Source organism: Somniosus microcephalus, chromosome 1 (assembly GCF_052327205.1).
Source record: "Somniosus microcephalus isolate GS21.2 chromosome 1, FLI_Smic_1.0, whole genome shotgun sequence".
Classification (NCBI taxonomy): Eukaryota; Metazoa; Chordata; class Chondrichthyes; order Squaliformes; family Somniosidae; genus Somniosus; species Somniosus microcephalus.
Window position 1 is genome coordinate 274,353,192 of NC_140987.1, and position 21,558 is coordinate 274,374,749.

Consider the following 21,558-nt stretch of genomic DNA (forward strand, 5'->3'; position numbering starts at 1 on the left):
TCATTCGTTTAGGACCACTCCGCACCAAGTGGAGGTGTATACTGATGAAGTGGGAGGTGGAGAATGGGAAAGGGATCCTCGGGTCTGATTTCTTGGTCGAACACGGGATCCTCGTGGGCCTAAGAAACCATTGTCTTTGGGGAGCGGGTAAGGGTGAGCCGGGCAAAGTAGTCGTCATCCCAGGGGAAGGAGAAAGAGGGACCCTGTGTACGGTGAAGCCAAAAGAGGGCTACGACCTCGAGCTCATGGTCATGGGCGTCCCACAAGATTTGCAGGCATTCGTGTGCGACCACCGGATTATATTTGCCACTCAAGCACGATTGCGGGAGGGTCACCGGGTTTGAGGTCAGAGTAGACGGGGACCACATGGCCCGACACCAGAAACAGTACAACTTCCCCTGGGAAGCGGAGCCCGACATGGAGACAGCAATATCTTCACTGGCGCAGCAGGGCGTGTTGAGACCGATAGTCACTCATGTGAACTCTACGTTATGGCCGGTGAGGAAGCCGGACGATTCCTGGAGAGCCACGGTGGACAACAGAGTCCTCAATAGCAACATCCCAGCCTGCGTGCTGACAGTAACAGCAGTTGCCGACCTGATAGGAAGTATTCCAGCCTCCGCGACCACGTTCACGGTGCTGGATATATCTAATGGGTTTTGGTCCATCCCTTTACGGAGGGAGGATCAGTACAAGTTTGCCTTTACGTTTAAAGGGCAACAGTACACCTGGAACTGCTTGCCACAGGGTTTCCACAACAGCCCCAGCATTTTCCATCAATGCATGGCAGGGAGTTTAAAAGAGTTCAGCCAGCCCAATCAGCTAGTGCATTATGTGGACGACCTGCTCCTGTTCACAGACTCGAGAGAGGAGCATGGCCCACTATTGGCCGAGTTATTGGAGCTGTTAGGTAGAAAGGGTTTCAAAGTAAACCCAAAGAAGGCACGGATCAGCCAGCAGGAAGTGAAATTCCTGGGTCTGACCATCCGTGCCGGTGAGAGAGCCATAAATAAGGCCAGTCGGGAATCGGTGCAAAATCTACTGATCCCCAACACCGTAATGGGTGTGAGGTCCTTTCTGGGATTGACCGGGTACTGCAGAGACTTTATTGAGGACTATGCAGCCACAGCAGCCCCGCTGCTCCGACTCCTACACAAGGGAGTGGAGTGGTCCTGGGATGAGGGTTGCGAGGGAGCAATTGAGAAACTCAAGAGAGACTTGCAGACCGTGCCAGCCCTGGGGGCCATAGATGGGGGAGAGGAGTTTTTCCTGGAGGTAGCGGCTAGCGGGGATAGCTTGAGCGCGGTACTGCTTCAAGAGCGACACGGCAAGCTGAGGCCAGTGGTCTATTCCTCCAGAGTGCTCACTGATGTGGAAAGGAGCTTTTCCAATTGCGAGTGGCATCTCCTGGCCGCGCATTGGGCTGTGAAAAGATCTCTGATCTTCACAGGCACCTCTCCCATCACTCTCCTCACCCATCACACACCTACCCGAATGCTTCTAGCTGGAAGGATTAAGAACGGGACAGTAAGCAGTGCACGCATTGCATGCTGGACCCTCCTCCTTTCACAGATGGAGCTGAAGGTAAAGGGTCTCTGCCAGCCCAAGCTCGCGGCTAACATGGTATATCCCGGAACAGCCCATCGGTGTTCCGTAGAAGGGGTATGGGAGGTGGACGTAGGTTTACGGGCCGGGATACATCCCACGGGCCGCGAGATCTACGTGGACGGTTCCAGCATGGTATCCGCTGGCGAACGACTCACAGGGTGTGGAGTTTATGACCCCGCGGCAAGCATTGCCCTGGCGATTAAGCTCCCCAGCACTATGAGCGCCCAGCAGGCGGAACTGGCTGCGGTAGTGTACATTGTTACACACCCCGAGATCTTCCCCACCCCATACACGATTTGCTCGGACAGCATGTTCACATGCAACTCGTGTACGGAGTACCTAGCCATCTGGTCCCGCCGCGGATATACCTCTGCGGACGGGTGACCCTTAACCGTGAAGCCCCTGTTAGAAAAGATTTTAGCTGCAGTGGGAGAGAAAGGGGAAGTCTTTATCCACAATGTAAAGGCCCATTCCTCCACGGAACCCCGCGGCGAGGGTAATCAGCAAGCGGATACGCTAGCCAGGGAGGGTGCCCGCACCGGTACCTTTTGGGATCCCTAGGGGTCCAAACCCATGGCAGTGATCCGAGGCAGGGATGGGACTCAGGGTACCACAGGGGTAACACTGCCCCCAGACCTCAGGACCGTCCAAACCCTAGATCCCGCCCTAAAAACAGTCCTCAAGGCTATCACTGAGGGCAAGGGAGTAGAGGGTCCATACGGTACAGCAGCCCTCTCCATCAAGGAAGGCATGCTGTTCCGAGAGGAACAGTGGGTTGTGCCACAGCAGCACCGGAGGGAATTCCTTCAACTGGCCCACGAGGGTCCAGGAGCAGGACACCCCGGGCCTGAGGTCACCTGGCAACGGGTGGAACAGGCGGGGTGGTGGCCGGGACTTCGGGACGACGTCCACAAGTTCTGTGCCAATTGCCTAGTGTGCGCTGCAAACAACCCAGACCACCAGAAAAGGAAGGTGCCCATGGGGCACATCAGGAGAGTAGAGGGACCATGGCAGTCGATACAGGTCGACTACATTGGGCCCCTGCCCACCGCCCAGGGAGGCTATAAGTACTGCCTTGTCCTGGTGGATGTGTTCACCAAGTGGGTGGAAGCCTTCCCATGCCGAACAGCCACGGCACTTAGTACTGCCAGGATCTTGGTCCAGGAGGTGTTCTCACGGTGGGGACTACCATGATTTGTGGAGTCTGACCAAGGGGCTCATTTCACTGGCCAAGTGATGCAGGACACCCTCATACGCTTAGGCATTGAAGGGAAGTGGCACGTGGCCCACAACCCGCAGTCATCTGGGATTGTGGAGCGCATGAACCGGACCTTAAAGGAAAAGCTGAGGAAGGAGACGAGGGACTCGCCCCAGAATTGGGTGGAGGCCTTGCCTCTAGTCCTCATCGGGATCCGGGCTAGCCAGTCTAAAAGTACGGGGTACTCCCCGCACAAATTAATGACTGGGAGAGTCATGCGAACCCCCACCCATGTACTAGCCCCGGTGATCACTGAGGGGCAGCTCCAAGAGGTGAATGGGGACAAGTTTGCCCGGAACCTTTTTGAGCACCTGAAACAGATTTATGGGCAAACGGCTGGGAACATGGGGAGGCAGCATCAGGGCAACCGATTGCTGCTTGAACCCTGAAAGACAATCGAGTGGGAAGTTGGAGATCAGGCCATGGTGAGAAACTCTGCCCGAGTAGGGAGTTTAGAACCACTGTACATGGGACCCTACAGCATTGTAGACAAAGCCAGCCCCATGGTATATGCAGTGAAGTTGCCCCGGCGCATTAAATGGTTTCACATCAACCAGTGCAAACTGTTTAAACCGGGTGCAAGAGCATCAGCAACCGAAGCCAGGTCTGAGGATAGAGATCCTCAGCCTGAGGCGCGCGATGAGTCACAGACCACACAAGCTGGCGTTGTAGCCTGCTTGGAAGGAGACGCTGTCCCGTCCACCTGGGGGGAGGTTTCTCCGATGGCTGGGACTCGGACGAGGAGGGGCCCGAACAACAAGGTCCCGCCCTCGACACGATTCTGGAGGAGGTGGAGTCGGAGGACGGAGGTCCCGCCCTCGACTCAAGCGTGGGGGAGGTAGAAATTGGGGGCAGAGATTCTCCACCTGTAGGGACAGGTGAGGAGGAGCCGTCTGCCACAGGCCCAATTCCCGAAGGGGCGGAGCCTGAGGGGAGGGAGCCGAAGCCCACAGTCGTGGAAAAGCCACGGGCTGTGAGAGCTGAAGTCCCACCCGAAGGTCCACTCGCCAAGGGAGCCTGCCCAAATCCTAAAAGGGCGGAGCCTGAGGGAAGGGAAATGAAGCCTACAGTCGTGGAAAAGTCACGGGCTGTGAGAGCTAAGGTCCCACCCGAAGTTCCACTCGCTAAGGGAGCCACGCCCAAAGTACCTTTTCGCAGGTCGACTCGAACGCCTCAGCCTGTAAAACCTTGGCCCGATTCCCCCGCTCCCAGTAAAAGCCGACTTCAGAAATCCATGAAAAAACACAGTCCCCGATTAACAGCAAAAGGCTGCGGGGAATCCGAGCCACAGGTCACTGCAGCCCCGCCACAGGGAGCGGCAAGCTGCAGTCCGATCAGGGATTAGGCAAGCCGCCCGGGGACGGGCAATAACGGAAACTCACGGGGGGTTGAGTGTCTGTTGGGACAAATGGTGGGAACCAGATGAGGGGATCTACATCTGTATGTGGGGTTCAGAACGCGCTTGCCCCATAGGCGTCTCCATCTTTTTCCAAAGACAGTGGCAGGATGCTGGACAAGGAATGAGGTGGGATGTCAGCACATGGGCGTGCGGAGTCCCATACTCACAGATCCCAGTAAACGCCACGGAGCTCATCACCCGACCCCGCAAGACCCTGCTCACAGTTCCAGTAGCTAAAGCCCTCAAGGAAGGGTGCCCCACCACGACAAAGGGACCCGGGAACGGATTGGTATTGGTACCAAACAGGTCAGGTACTGTACCAAGGGGTCCACTACGCGGTGGCTTCGGTGATTTTAAATCTCACCGAGGTAAGATTGCCAGCGTGGTGCCCCAGGGAAATGGAGCAATTATACCAGGTCCTGTTAACAAACATGTTTAAACAGTTTTACGAATTCGACTTTGCCGATGTCGACAGAGCCGAATTGTACACCACACCACATGAGGTCTTGGACAAAATAGGGAGGCAAAGAAGTGGTGCAGTAAATGATATTTTCACAGCTTTTAATACAGGAACTTCCATCATCAACACACTGGATGATGTGGAGCTGCAAACCCAGATTAATGGTTTGAAAACACAGTTGAGAAAGATACTGACTGATGAGAATAATGTAGTGGGTTCTGAGTTACATGAGGACCAGGCCATGACACTACACTTAAAAAAGATAATAGCTGAGCTGGAGAAACACGCCAGAACGGTAAATGCCCTCATTAGGGAGGATCAGAATGCATCCAATCAGGCTGCGCAGAACGAAGCTTGTGTGCTATACGGGGCGTGGTTACTGGGCGAAGACCGCAGTAATCTGGAGGATTTAAAACATTGGGCCAGAAATTAGGATCAGGTGCTTGCCGCGCGTGCAAGCCCCCGATCTGCACTCACCCTACGCGCTGACATCTGAAGCCCGGGCTGTTAAGTCTGTGTGTTCCAGTTGTATTAAGATTAATTACTGACACAGACTACAAGAATAAAGTTCAACAGGTCTTTACTAGTTGGAGGTCAGGACTATACTAAATACAATATCACTACACAGTACTTATATACCGGTGGTCACCACCGGTATTACGTATACAGCAGCCAGAGAAAGTAGTACATCTCTTAAGGTGGAACAGGTTACATACGCCACAATCCTCCCTTTTTAGCTTAACAGTCATATCCCCATTTAACATAACATCATAACATATATATACATATATAACTTCAGGTATAAACAGTTCAAAGGTTCAGCCTCTCAGGAGGCCTTCTGATTCGGTTTGGATAACGCCTTTCAGTGGTCTCTGATTCTTGTTGCTGAGGTGACTCTTCTTGTTGGTTTCCTATGTATTGGACGTCATCATCAGGTACAGTCCCTGCCGAGGTAGATGCTTCAGGTTCATTAACGTCTTCCACAGTTGTCTCTGTCGCAACCATGGGTTCGACCCTTGCTCTTGATTCTACCAGTTGATCCGCATGATGCCTTATGACATTGTTACCAATATCTACTGTGTACATTAGAGGTCCTTGTCTGGCCCGAATTGTTCCGGACTGCCATTTTTCGTTTCCATAGCCCCTTGCCAACACTGGTTGTCCTACGTTGAAGCTTCGAGTGGACTTGTTATTAATATGCCGGAACTGTTTGTTTTCCACTTCCCTCCGCACATTTGGTTTTAACAAGTCCAACCTGGACCGCAACCTCCTGTTATAAAACATCATGGCAGGACTTTGGTTAGTCACTGCATGAGCGGCGTTTCGATATGCCATTAGGAAATTGTCCACCTTGTGTTGCAACGGAATCTGATCATCGTTCATGGCCTTTATTGCCTTTTTGAATGTTTGGACAAATCTCTCGGCCAACCCGTTTGTCGCCGGATGATATGGGGCAGAGGTACAATGTTTCACCCCATTCTTCTTTAAGAATTTTTGGAATTCTTCCGACACAAACTGTGGTCCGTTGTCCGAACATATCTGTTCTGGCAATCCGTTCCTTGCGAATATTGTTCTTAACTCCGCAATTGTCTTTTCTGAAGTAGTGGTATTCATCTTGATCACTTCTGGCCATTTGAAATGTGCGTCCACCGCAATTAGGAACATGGAGTCCATGAATGGACCAGCAAAGTCAATATGTATGCGTTGCCATGGGGCTGAAGGCCATTCCCATGGGCGTAGCGGTGCGATCGGAGGTGCATTTTGCACTTTTTGGCACCCAGCGCAGCTTTTTGTCAACTCCTCTATCTGTTGGTCAATGCCCAGCCACCATACATAAGCCCTAGCAAGACTTTTCATCTTAACTCCCCCCAGATGACCTTCATGCAGTTCCTTCAGAACTCTTTCCCGTAACTTGGGAGGAATAATCACTCTTGTCCCGTACATCAAAGTACCATGGCAGACGGACAGCTGGTCTCGCCTTGCCGAGAATGCCGGTAACAGAGGATGACCATGTGTTGGCCGTCCCTTCACTGTCACCTCGTAAACTCGGGACAGTGTCGGGTCGTTCCTGGTTTCTCTTTCAATACTTGCATTGCTGACTGGTAAACACTCGATGATGGTCGAATGAAATAACTCAACAGGGTCAACTTTCGTCGTCTCTTCTGCTTCAGGTAGTGGCAGGCGCGACAGCCCATCAGCATTGCCATGCTGCTTTGTACCTTTGAATACTATTTGATATTGATGTGCCCCTAGGAAAAGGGACCATCTCTGGAGTCGCTGTGCTGTCATCACCGAAACACCCTTCTTAGGGTTAAAAATGGATACCAACGGCTGATGGTCTGTCAGAAGTGTGAATTTTTGGCCCTGCAGGTAATGATTAAACTTCTTCACTCCCCATACAAGGCTGAGAGCCTCCCTATCAATCTGCGCATAGTTGCGCTCAGCGGAGGTCAATGATCTGGATGCAAACGCGACTGGCCTTTCCGTGCCATTTGGCAGCTTGTGTGAGAGTACTGCCCCAATACCATATGGAGAAGCATCACAAGCCAACCGAATAGGCAGTGTCGGGTTGAAGTGAGCCAACACTTCCTCTGAGGTGATCAATTCTTTGCTTTTGCGAAATGCCTTCTTACAGTTTTCGCTCCATTCCCATGGTACCCCCTTCTGTAAAAGAGCGTTCAGCGGGTGCAGTACCGTGGATAGATTCGGTAGAAACTTATGGTAATAGTTAATCAATCCCAGAAACGACCTCAACTGAGAGACATTATCCGGAGTGGGAGCCTTTACAACTGCCTCTATCTTGTCAGGAGACTTATGAAGCCCCTCCCGGTCAATGACATGGCCACAGTACGAGATCCGCTTCTGAAAGAACTCACATTTCTGCCGATTAACTCGAAGTCCATACTCTTTCAGTCTGTTGAGCACCAGTTCCAAGTTTGCGAGGTGTTCTTCATCACCATCACCTGTAATCAGAATATCATCCAGGTAACATTGTGTGCCTGGAATTTCCTGTAATACCTGCTCCATGGCCCTCTGCCAAATTGCCGGAGCCGATGCCACTCCAAAAACCAGCCTATTATACCGGTACAAACATCTATGCGTGTTGATCGTGAGGTACTGGCGTGACTCTTCATCAACCTCCATCTGCAAGTACGCCTGCGCCAGGTCTATCTTGGTGAAGTGTTTCCCGCCAGACAACGAAGCAAAAATATCCTCAATCCGCGGAAGCGGATACTGCACCGTGTGAAGCACCGGATTAACGGTGATCTTGAAATCTCCACAGATGCGAACCTTCCCTGGTTCTCCTGGCTTGTTGCTCGAAGGACGTTTCATAACGGGAACAATGGGCATAGCCCACTCATTCCAATCTACCTTAGACAGTACACCTGAACGTTCTAGCGCTTCCAGTTCCGCTTCTACAGTAGGTCGTATTGCATAGGGTACCGGTCTGGCTTTGAAAAATTTTGGTTGTGCATGTTCATCAACCTTGATGTTTGCCGTAATTCCTTTCAGTGTTCCCAGTCCTTGCTGGAACACCTCTTTAGCATCATCCAATATTTTGGACAATCGTTTAGGTTTGACATCTGTTTCCCCGGAATCTACCGTTAGTGCTTTTAAGGAGTGCCAGTCCATATTCATTTTCCTAATCCACTCCCATCCCAGTAGTGGTGGACCTCCTTCAGGTAGCACATATAAGTCCATTACTTGGCTTTCTTCGCCCTTGTGGACCACTTTTACCTCTATCTTTCCGATGGGGTACACTCTTTGCCCCGTGTATGTTTTCAATATAATCTCCGTATCCCGTAGGGGAATATGTTGGAATAACCTTTTGTAATCTTTCTTATTCATGACCGTCAATGCTGATCCAGTGTCCAATTCCATCTTTACTTGGACTCCTGCTATCTGAAGAGTGACCCAAATTGTCTGGAGATCTGCATCCTTACCAACGTTGTGTACTCTTAAGCTACCCAGTTCATTACTGCTAGCGTCTGAATCTGACTTCTGTTCGTTCGAACTGGTCTTTGTCACCTTGTGCACCTTTATGTATTTTCCTTGCGGTGACTTTTTGTTGCTGGTCTTCTTTCCTGACCGGCATACTTTAGCTATGTGGCCAAGCCTGCCACACGTTCTGCATTCTTGGTTTTTAAACCAACACTGGTTCTGATCGTGTGTTGTCTTTCCACAACGATAACATTTTACAGTACTCAAACCCAATTTATTTGTACTGTGTTCCGGTGACCGTAGCTGCATTACTGCCGTGCCTCTCGCTGCGGCCTCATGTGCTGCTGCCATAGTGACCGCTTTCTCAAGCGTCAGCTCATTCTCCTCGAGCAGTCGCTTTTGTGTATCTTCTTTTAATAATCCACACACAAATCTATCTCTTAGCGCGTCTGTCAGTCCCGTTCCAAACTGACAGCACCTTGCTAGCTTACGCAATTCCATTAAATATTCAGCATTGCTTTCATCCTTCAGCTGCGTTCTGCTGTAAAATTTAAATCGTTCCGCTGGCATCAGCAGCGTGGGGTTTAGATGATTTTTCAGGACAGTAACAATCTCCTCGAACGTCTTATCCGCCGGTTCATCTGGTGATAAAAGGTGTTTCAATTGCCCGTATGTCTTCGCACCCATTAAGTTCAATAAAGTTAGTGCTTTCTCTGCATCTGGGATTTTATTTGCTTTGCAATAATTTTGTATGCATTCTACATACATGGCCCAATCTTCGATGTCGCCATCAAAGGTATCAATGTTCCCATGTTTAGGTATCGTTGCAATTTATTTTATCCCAAGATGGCGGCTTCCCGCTCTTGTCTTCGACAACCGCCTACAAAATGGCGGTTTTCCCGTGCTTGGCGGTCTTCACCCACTGGCTGCAATGGCGTTTGGCGTGCCGCTGCTGCTCCCCTTTCCCAGCGGTTAGTAACTCCCCCGACGCTGTCTCCGCTTCACCGCGGCTCCCTCGCGCTTCCCCGATGTCGCGCCTCGCAGCCCTTCTTGCAGCCCGGTTATTAGCACCGGCTGCGTTCGCCTTCACCGCGGCTCTCGCGCCTTCAGTCGCCCCAGACGCTGCGCCTTTTTGGCCCGAAAGCGGCCCGGCCCTTATCACCAGCCGCGATCGATGTCCCCGCGCTGCGCCTTTCGGCCCAAATGCAGCCCGACCCTTATCTCCGGTCGCGATCGATCTCACCGCCCTTATTCCTCCGTCTTCCTCCCCCCGTCTGTACAGCCAACGCGGCCGACTTTCTGTTCGCGTCGCTGACCGGCTTACCCACCACCGAGGTAGAAAGAAGATAGCTGACTGTCGCTGATGGAGGCTTCGAGTTCAGGATGTCTTCTGCACTCCGGGTTCTCGATGCCTGCCGCGCGACGTGTCTTCCAGCAGGGTGATGAGGGTGGATGCCTCTCTTCGACGCCCGTTCTGTAGACGAAGCCGCCGTGGATATAACTGCCGCAGGGTAAGAATCGGACTCGTCGCCACTGTTAAGTCTGTGTGTTCCAGTTGTATTAAGATTAATTACTGACACAGACTACAAGAATAAAGTTCAACAGGTCTTTACTAGTTGGAGGTCAGGTCTATACTAAATACAATATCACTCCACAGTACTTATATACCGGTGGTCACCACTGGTATTACGTATACAGCAGCCAGAGAAAGTAGTACATCTCTTAAGGTGGAACAGGCTTAAGTTCTCTTAAGGTGGAACAGGTTACATACACCACACGGGCCTGCTTGCATTTCCTGTCACTGGCCCAGTTCAGATGTCGGCGCGATGTGCTTACCTGATCCAGCGGCGTAGTTAGTGCGATGTGCCGGCTGGGATCAGGTGAGCACTCTGCAGCCAATCAGGGGAGGGGAAACTCATTCATGAGTTTGATAGCAAAGACTGTCAAACTCATGAAAAGTACGGGCGCCCAAAAGACTAGTTTAACTTTAATTAAAATTTAAAAATACATCCCAATAATTAAATAAACTATAAATAGCTTTAAAAAACTATTTAAAACAATTAATAACATTTTTGAAAAAATTATTTTTTTACAAATTCAGGTCTAAACATAAACTTACCTTACTGTTAAGTCTTTAAAAACAATGAAGCTGTGGAAAAAATGTAATAATTTTAAATACTAGACCACTTACCTTGAAGAATCCACTCCTTACACCTCCTTTTTTCATTTCCAAAAAGTTCAGGCCCTTGCACACGCACAAACCTGTCAAAACGAAGGAAGTTCAACGCGTGCGCGCAGGTTGGACCTCTTAACCCCTTAGTTCGATGTAGAGGAAATGCCGGTTTCCCGCGCATGCACTGTGCATGCTGGAATCCAGCACTTCCAACAGGTCCACGCGTGAGTACACCGTCCGTACTCACGCGTTGGGACCGGAATTACTGGACCAAGGCTTAGTCCTCCTGGATCAGCAACAAGCACCTCGCAGCCCTCCACCCTTTTGAGAATGCATTGAGTCCGTGCCAGCTCAGACTAGCTTCAGAGGCTTACCCAGTCCCAGTGGACTGTGGACGGTCTAATCACACCATTATGGGTATTGTGGTAAGAATGCCGGTGATGGGAAAGACAGCAAAACCCGCCCCGGTATACAGGGTGGAGAACATTGGAGTCATTCAGGGGTGTGTGCAAATTCGCTACACGGGGGTCCCACCTTACATCATTCGATGGGAGCATGCAATGACGGGTACCGACCTTTCGGGGTGCCGGAGCCGGGGAGCACACATCATCCTGTGTCCCCAGCACTTGAATGCCCATTCAAAACCACAGTGCGGGTTCAGAACTGCTGGCGTGAAGCCTATAAATTGCACCATGGAGGCAATGGCACAAGGCCATGTGCCCCCGCAGGTGGCATATATAGGAGGTGGGATATACTGTGTCACCACTGCAGCGCCCCACTACCAGCATGGACAGCACGGTTGGTGTCCGGTCAGTGACAGCAGCTTCTGTTTCAAGCCCAGGGCCCAAGAGCGAATTGTCCCCATTCCTGAACCTTCCACTGTTCACATCACTGTGATAGAGAATTTCACCGATCACAGCGATTCATTGCACATTTTGGATATATCATTCCCCCTCTCCCTGAACACCTCACCAAGATATTAAAAGCCGCTGTTGTTTCACAGAAACACTTCTACAAACTGGAGCAGAAGACTTTAGAGACAGGGGCAGACATATTGGATATAGTGACCCCACCATGGTGGGACCTGTTCACTAATATAGAAGTCCCTTCCTGGATTAGGATAGCCTCCCACATTCTTGTAGTGTGCCAGGTTGTCATTGTAGTTTATTTACTGTTTGTACACTGTAAAAGGGTCAAACATTCGCAAAAGTATGAGAATAGAGGGGAATGGAGGGAGCATTATGTGCGGGTAGAAGAAGAGACACCCGTTTAGATTTTGCTGCCGTGTATAAAGTTAAAAATTTTCCCTCCCTCCTCTGTATTATTTTTGTATGTATTCATGTGCATTTTGAATTTTTCGTGTGTGTGTGTATTTAATTTTATTATTGAAGTTTTATTAGATGTGATGTTATTATTAAAAGGGTAATGTGTATACATTAGGTGATGTAGGGGTATAAGGACCCCCTCCACGCCTGGAAGTAAGTTGTTAGATTTTAACTCCAAGGTATTGCCATCTATAGATGCTTAATGTACACTAGATTTTTCTTAAATGGGAAATGCATGTGTCGTGGGGTCATAGATAGGTAAATATTGGGGATGGTTTGATTGTGGAAAATCAGAAAATTTTGCTCACCCAGAATTATGATACTTCAAGCAAGTTACAGTAACACCAGGGAGGAGTGTAGGATTTGCAAAATTGGACTTTATATTAATAAGGGTCAAATGGCAGAAGAGGCCGTGATTTTAAAGACTGTTTTAAAGGATGCCCAGAAAAAGGGGCATACAAAATGGCCTCCATACCATGTGACCAGCTTATTGGGACACTTTAAAATGGTTCCTGCGCAAACTCAGACAGCTTTGTCGATTCAACCGACAGCAAGTTCTGGAAGCCGTTTCAGAGAGAACGAAACCAGACCCACACGTATGCATATGGATTAGATGCAGATCCAGTCAAGACCGGCCTGGAGACAGAGGCCTTCTAAATGTTGACCCAGACAAAAGGGGACAATTTCATATTCATGAGAACAGCACCCAGGACGAGATAACGAGATCAGCAGGACATTAAAAACAATGAAGGTAATTCCAGACCAGAGAAGGGCCTTTACCGGCCATTTAAAACATTTTAAAATATAATAACTACCCCGCTGTGCTCCCAGCCTGCCAAAAGTAAAACAAAGACTAATCTGATTTTGGGCGGGAGACGGAAGTTTCTGGGAGAAAGGTATATCTGGAAGACTTTTCGGCAGTTGGGGCAAGCTTGAGCTCAGACGGAAGACACACTCAGAAGAAGAAGCAGGCACTCGCAGGAGGAAGAAGAAAGCCAACATCGAGAAGCCCATCTCGAAGCTGGCGTCCCGCCCCGGGGAAACACATCAGGAGATCATCGACCATCCCCGGGCCATTGCCGGACCGAGAGGCCATCGACCCAACTTGGGAGAAGAGACAAAAAAAATAAAAACCCCAAGAGGAGAAACCTTCCAGCCACCCCGGCTCGGGAGAAGAGAGAAAAGGAAACTGAAGAAGCGATGGGAGCCAGCCCAAGGCTCCTCTGACCAGGGTCGAGCCGACGATCCTCGACCCCACCGACATCCAGGCCCGCCGGTGTCCAGCCGCCCCTGACCCCCACCTCAGGAGAGAGGTGTGGCGCAGCTCGCAGGGGCTCCGTGATCCACGTGAAGACGAAACGCCTGAAAGGACCAAACACAGACTCGATTTCAAAACCTTGTACTTCCTAGTGGGATTGGTGAGCATGTTTCTGGCCCTTCACAATCAGATCTAGATAGGTTTAATAAGGGGGTGGATTTAAGGGTACAATTAACATGAGTTGTTGTCCCTCGATGTTCCGTGTGTTTCCTTATTTCATGATGATCTTTGTAGAGTACAGGATGCCTGTATTTGCCTTAGTTAGTACTGTGTCGTTATGATTTGTTTTGTGTTTTTCCCTCCCATGTACTCCCTTATCTGCTTGCATTTGATTTGATATTTTTCCTTATGCAATAAAATTTCATTTTGTTTCATCAAACTTAGTCTACAAGAGTTTTCTCTACATTGTAGTTCCTGCCCCAAAGTCCAGAGTATCGAATCTAAGGGGCGAGTGGGTCGAACCACTCAAGGTTTTACTGTGCAAGAGAGGGAGGCCTCTAGAGAGAGAAACCTCAGGGAAATCTCTCAAGGTAAACTCCTTACAAGTCGTTGCGAGCCCAAGCATGCAGCCAACATGATCTATCCAGGGACGGCCAACAGGTGTTCTGTTGAAGGGGTATGGGAAGTCGACATAGGTTTTTGGGCCAGGATACACCCCACAGGCCGCGAATTCTATGTGGATGGTTCCAGCACGGTATCTGCTGGGAAACGACTCGTGGAGTTTATGACCCAGGGGCAGACATTGCCCTGGCAATTAAACTCCCCAGCAGCATGAGTGCCCAGCAGGCTGAACTGTCCGCGGTAGTGTATGTGGTTACACACCCAGAGAAATTCCCTACCCAATACACGATTTGCTTGGACAGCGTGTTCACGTGCAATTCGTGTACGGAATACCTGGTCCCGTCGGGGATACACCTCCGCCGACGGGTGACCTCTGACCATCAAGCCCCTGCTGGAGAAAATCATGACAGCAGTAGGGAAAGAAGGGAATGTCTTTATCCATACGTTTAAGGCCCATTTGAAGACAGAGCCATTGAAAGAGGGGAATCAAAGGGCAGATGAACTAGCCAAGCAGGGAGCTAGGGAAGTGTTCTCATGATGGGGACTCCCACAGTACGTGGAGTCTGACCAAGGGAGTCATTTCACCTGACAGGTCATGCAGGAGACCCTCATGGTACTCGGCATTAAAGGAAAATGGCACGTCGCCTACAACCCGCAGTCATCGGGTCCTGTAGTGCATTTAAACCGTACCATAAAGGAAAAGCTGAGGAAGGAAACGAGAGACTCACCCAAGAAGTGGGTGGAGGTCTTACTGTTAGCCTTGATGGGGATCCGAGCCAGCCAGTCAAAGAGCATGGGGTATTCACCACACGAGCTGATGACTGGCAGTGTTATGTGGACCCTCACCCATGTGCTAGCACCTGTGCTGACAGAAAGTCAGCTCAGAGAGGTGAACTGGGACAGTTTTGACAGGAATCTGTTTGAACACCTCAAACAGATTCACTGGAAGGCTGCTAGTAACATGGGAAAGCAGCATCGGAGTAACCGATTGCTGCTGGAACCAAACAGGCACCATGAGTGGGAGATAGGGGATCAGGTCATGGTAAGAAACTTCGCCCGGTTGGGAAGTTTCGAACCATTGTATATGGGTCCATACAGCATTGTGGACAAGGCAAGTCCCATGGTGTATGCCATCAAGATGCCCCGCCGCACAAAGTGGTTCCACATTAATCAGTGCAAGCTATTTAAGGCGGAGAGTGGAGAACGGTCAGCAAGGGGTAAACGCATTAAGGCTAGAGAGCAGCCACCTGCAGCTGTGACAGACTCATAGACTGCAAATGTGGGGACAGTGAATTGTGTGACTGGAGAGGCCCTCCCACCAATTAAGTGGGATTCTGGTACACTCCCAGTAGTCGGAGCCTTAGGAAGGTCTCCTCGCACACCACAGCCTAGACTACCTTGGTCACCTGAGTGTCATTTTAGAGTACGGTCCAGCCCCAGGAGAACCCTTAACAAAAGGGGAAAACCCAAGGTTAGGGACAAGTCTAGGGATATGGATCCCCAGCCGACAGCCGCCAAAGGTGAGGGACTCACAGGAGAGTTAGCGTTGGGCAAGGAGAGAGAGAAGGGTCCCCAGCCTGCTGTAAAGTCCGCGCCTCAATAATACAGACTTCGGGAGAACAGTTTAACAGGTACTTTACTGAACAAGAGGCAGCTTGAAACTGAAACTACAGAAGCCTGCTAGGGCCTTTTATACAGGGGTGGTGACTGCCGGTACTGCAGTCTAAGACCAGTTATTCCCTTAAAGGGACATACACAACAATTCCTCCCCTTTTAGATAAACAGTACATAAAATTCATTTAACAACTGAATAATAAATAATTACAATTACAATTTTCTCAGTAATATATACATCAACTGGAATAGTCATTTATAAGTTCAGTCTTTGAGGAGGCTTCCTGATCCGGACTGGATAGCGCCTTTCTCGAGTATCCTGTTCTGGCGGTGGAGTCAATTCTGACTCATTGTCATTGGTTGGTTCGTCAGCTTCCAATACCCCTGCTTCTGAGGTAGACGCAATCTGTACTTCGGGCTCATTAGGAGGTGCACATGCTTGTGGTACAGGTTTGGCTTGTTCCTGTGACTCTAGAATCTGGTCAGCATGGCGTCTCACGATGCTCTCTCCAACGTCCACTGTGTACATTAGTGGTCCCTGCTGTGTGCATATTGTGTCTGGCTGCCATTTTTCTGTTCGGTAGTCGCGGGCCAAGACTGGTTGCCCTATCTTGAAGCTCCTGGTTGGCTCCTCATTTATGTGCTGGAACTGCTTATCCTCAACATCTCGTCTTATGTTTGAGCAAATCCAAGCGACATCTTAGTCTCCGGTTGAAAAACAGTACGGCTGGAGTTTGGTTGGTTACTGCATGTGTCGCATTCCGGTAAGCAAACAGGAAGTTATCCACCTTGTGTTGCAGTGGTATGTCGTCATTATACATTGCCTTTATGGCCTTTTTAAATTCTGAACAAACCTCTCAGCCAATCCATTTGTGGCTGGATGATATGGGGCAGATGTGTAATCTTTCACCCCATTATTCTTCAGGAACCTCCGGAAATCCTCAGACACAAACTGTGGGCCATTGTCGGAACAGATCTGTTCTGGAAACCCATTCCTGGTGAAGATGGTCCTTAGGACTGCAATAGTTTTCTCCGTGGTGGTGGAGGACATTTTAATGACCTCTGGCCATTTCGAATGGGCATCCACAGCGATTAGAAACATTGAGTCCATAAATGGACCAGCGAAATCAATGTGTACCCGCTGTCACGGAGATGAGGGCCACTCCCATGGATGTAGCGGGGCCTGTGGTGGAGCGTTTTGGACCTTCTGGCAACCTGTGCATCTCTTGGTCATATCCTCGATTTCTTTATCGATTCCCGGCCACCACACAAAAGCCCTGGCTAGGCTCTTCATTTTTACCCCTCCCAGATGACCCTCGTGAAGCTCATTGAGTACTCTATCTCTCAACTTGGGTGGAATTACCACTCGGGATCCACACATCAAGGTTCCCCGGCACACTGACAGCTGTTACCTCCTTGGCAAGAATGCTGGCAACAGTGAGTCGCCATATGCTGGTCATCCCTTCACCGGCAAATCATAGACCCGAGAGTATTACGTCCGTGAATGATTGAGACACGGACAGCAGGAGTTGAACAAAACAAGTCTTTACTGCTGGAAGTCAATTGTAAAACTGAAACAACAAAGGCTCACTAGCGCCTTTTATACAGGGGTGGTCACTGCCGGTACTGCAGTCTGAGACCAGTTATTCTCTTAAAGGAACATACACAACAATTCCTCCCCTTTTAGATAAACAGTACATAACATTCATTTAACAAATAAATGATAACTAATTACAATCACAATTACGGTTGCTAGATACATTGGTTAAGTTTAAGCAATTATAAGTTCAGTCTTTGAGGAGGCTTCCTGATTCTGTCTGGATAACGCCTCTTTGGGGTATCAGGTTCTTCTGGCAATGTTGAGTCAGAATCAATGTCGTTGTTTGGTTCATCTGCTTCCAATATTACCGGTTCTGCGGTAGCTGCAATTGGAACGTCGATTTCATTACCAGGTGTATCAGATCGTGGTGTGGAGTTGACGTTTTCCAGTGATTCTAGAATCTGGTCAGCATGGCGTCTTACAATGCTCTCTCCAACGTCCACAGTATACATGAGAGGTCCTTGCCGTGTACAAATCGTTCCTGGCTGCCATTTCTCAGCGCGGTAGTCCCGGGCCAAAACTGGTTGACCTATCTTAAAACTCCTGGTCGGCCTTTCATTCATATTCTGAAACTATCTGTTCTCCACATCTCTTCGGATGTTTGGCTTAACCAAATCCAAGCGGCATCGTAGTCTTCGATTGAAGAACATCATGGCTGGAGTTTGGTTGGTAACTGCATGTGTCGCATTCCGGTAGGCAAACAAGAAGTTGTCCACCTTGTGTTGTAGGGGTATATCTTCATTACACATTGCCTTGATAGCCTTCTTGAATGTTTGGACAAACCTCTCGGCCAATCCATTAGTGGCTGGATGATATGGGGCAGATGTGTAATGCTTAACACCATTGTTCTTTAAGAACCTCCGGAACTCTTCAGACACAAACTGTGGTCCATTGTCAGAGCAAATCTGTTCAGGCAGCCCATTCCTGGTGAATATGGTTCATAAAACTGTGATAGTTTTTTCCGTGGTGGTTGAGAACATTTTTATTACCTCTGGCCACTTTGAATGTGCATCCACCGCAATTAAAAACATCGAGTCCATGAAGGGACCAGCAAAATCAATGTGCACCCTTTGCCATGGAGATGAGGGCCACTCACATGGATGCAGAGGAGCTTGTGGTGGGGCGTTTTGGACCTTCTGGCATCCTGCACAGCTCTTGGTCACCTCTTCGATTTCTCTATCGATTCCCGGCCACCACACAAATGCTCTGGCTAAGTTCTTCATTTTTACCCCACCCAGATGACCCTCATAAAGCTCATTGAGCACTCTATCCATCAACTTAGGTGGAATTACTACTCTGGATCCACACATCAAGGTTCCTCTGCACACTGACAGCTGTTCTCTTCTCAGCGAGAATGCTGGCAGCAGTGGTTCGCCATGTGCTGGCCATCCCTTCACCGTTAAATCATAGACCCGTGATAGTGTTGGGTCATTACGTGTTTCCTTTTCTATGTTTGCATTCGTCACAGGGAGACATTCGACTATGGTCGAGTGGAATAACTCCATTGGATCCACTGCAAGGTCTTCTTCTTCCACCGTCGGCAACGGTAGGCGTGACAATCCATCAGCATTCCCATGCTGTTTAGTTCCTTTGTACTCAATGTCATATTGGTGTGCCCCTAGGAAAAGGGACCACCTCTGCAGCCGTTGTGCTGTCATTATCGGTACGCCCTTTTGAGGGTTGAAAATGGAGACAAGAGGTTGATGATCGGTTAGTAGAGTAAATATTTGACCGTGCAGGTAGTGATTGAACTTCTTCACCACCCACACTAGGCTGAGGGCCTCTCTGTCAATCTGGGCATAGTTACGCTCGGCAGAAGTTAACGAGCGTGACGCAAAAGCTATCGGCCTCTCTAAACCATCAAGGAATTTATGTGACAGTACCGCCCCAATGCCGTAGGGAGACGCATCACACGCCAGTTTGATCGGCAGTGCTGGGTTGTAGTGAGCCAATACTTCCCTTGAAGTGATTAAGTCCTTACTCTTCTGGAAAGCCCGCTTACAATCATTGCTCCATTCCCATGCTACTCCCGTTCGTAGCAGGGCGTTCAGTGGGTGCAGAATTGTCGACAAATTCGGCAAAAACTTATGGTAGTAATTCACCAATCCGAGGAATGACCTCAGTTGTGACACATTTTCAGGCGCTGGGGCCTTAACAACCACTTCAATTTTGTCAGGGGACTTATGTAACCCCTCTTCATCAATTACGTGGCCACAATACAATATCTGTTTCTTAAAAAACTCGCACTTGGGGCGGTTGGCTCGCAGCCCATGTTCCCGTAGTCTAGTGAGCACCTGTTCTAGGTTGTTAAGGTGTTCACTGTCATCTTCACCTGTCACAAGGATGTCGTCCAAGTAACACTGAGTCCCCGGAATCCCTTGCAGGACTTGTTCCATCGCTCTTTGCCATATCGCCGGAGCCGATGCTACTCCGAATACCAATCGATGATACTGGTAAAGACTTTTGTGAGTGTTTATCGTCAGATACTTCCTAGAGGGCTCTTCAACCTCCATCTGCAAATATGCTTGTGCTAGGTCAATTTTTGTAAAACGCTTCCCTCTAGACAGTGAGGCAAAGATGTCTTCTATCCTTGGAAGAGGATATTGTACTGTGTGAAGTAGTGGGTTCAGTGTCACCTTGAAATCCCCACAGATGCGAATCTTCCTTGGCTTCCCGGACTTATTACTTAACGTTTTCTTCATGACAGGAACAATGGGTGTTGCCCACTCGCTCCAGTCGACCTTAGACACCACGCCTGCCTTCTCCAGATTCTCCAGCTCTGCCTCGACGGCTGGGCAAATTGCATATGGTACCGGTCTTGCTTTGAAAAACTTGGGAACTGCATTCTCTTCTATTTTTATCGAGGCGTTTACGCCTTTAAGCGTGCCCAGTTCTTGTTGAAATACCTCTTTAGCGTTAGCTAAGATTGTTGACAATCGTCCAGGAGTGACGTCTTCATCTTTTTTACCATCCACCGTCATTGCATGAATGGAGTGCCAATCTAAGTTTATCTTCCTGATCCATTCCCGTCCCAATTACGGTGGTCCACCATTTGGCAGTATGTAGAGATACAATTTCCGTATTTTCTTGCCGTTGTATTCGACAGGCACCCTTATTTTTCCTCTGGGGTATACTTTTTGCCCCGTATACGTCGTCAAGACGATGGATGTCTCTCTCAAGTGTATGTGTGAAAATAGCCGCTCGTAGTCTCGTCGATTCATGACGGTTAGCGCTGATCCTGTATCCAATTCCATTTTAACTTGGGACCCTGCTATCGTGAGGGTGACCCAAATGGTTCGGTGATCCTCTTTTGCGATTACATTGTGAAGTTTGAGACAGCTTAGTCTCCTCTTCCCGGATTCACTATCGCTCATCTGGTCTTTGGAACTACTGTCCGTCATCTTTTGTACTTTCTTGTACGGTTCCTTAGTAGCCTTTTTGTTGTCGCTGGTCTTCTTCCCAGACCTGCAAACTCGTGCAATGTGTCCCATCTTCCTGCATTGCCTGCATATTTTGTCTTTGGACCAGCAGTTCTTCTGGTCATGGTTAGTTCTGCCGCAGCGATAACATTTTGCAAATCCCCGTGTCATTTCGTGTGTGCCGTATTCCTGTGACTTTTGTTGAATTTCTGCAGCTCCCCTGGCTGCTGCTTCATACGATACTGCCACGCTAAAAGCCTTATCTAGCGTCAGCTCTTTCTCTGATAGTAACTTCATCTGTGTTCCTTCACTCAGGAGTCCACAGACAAATTTGTCCCGTAGGGTATCTGCCAGTCCTTCTCCGAACTGGCAGTGCTTTGATAGCTTGCGTAGTTCTGTAAGGTACTCAGCATTGCTGTCACCTTTATGCTGAGTTCTCCTGTGGAATTTAAATATTTCTGCTCTCAACAGCGGTGCAGGGTTTAGGTGTTCCTGTAGGACAGCAACAATTTTGTTAAAACTCTTCGCCTTCAGTTTGGCTGGAGTAATCAGGTCCCGCAATAGGCCGTACGTTCTAGCGCCCATTAAATTTAGCAATATCGATGCCTTTTTCTCCTCCGCTATTTCGTTTGCCTCGAAATATACCTCGACTCTTTCCACATACGTGGTCCAGTCCTCTCTTGTATTATCAAAAGCAGTGATACAGCCAGTCTTCGGCATCTTGCAAATCTAAAATGGCGCCTCCCGCGCTTTGCCTTCTTCCCCGATTTAACAAAATGGCACTTCCCGCACTTTGCTTTCTTCCCCGCTGATTAAGATGGTGCCTCCCGCGCTTTGCCTTCTTCCCCGCTGTTGCTAGCGCTACTTTCCGCGGTTCCCGT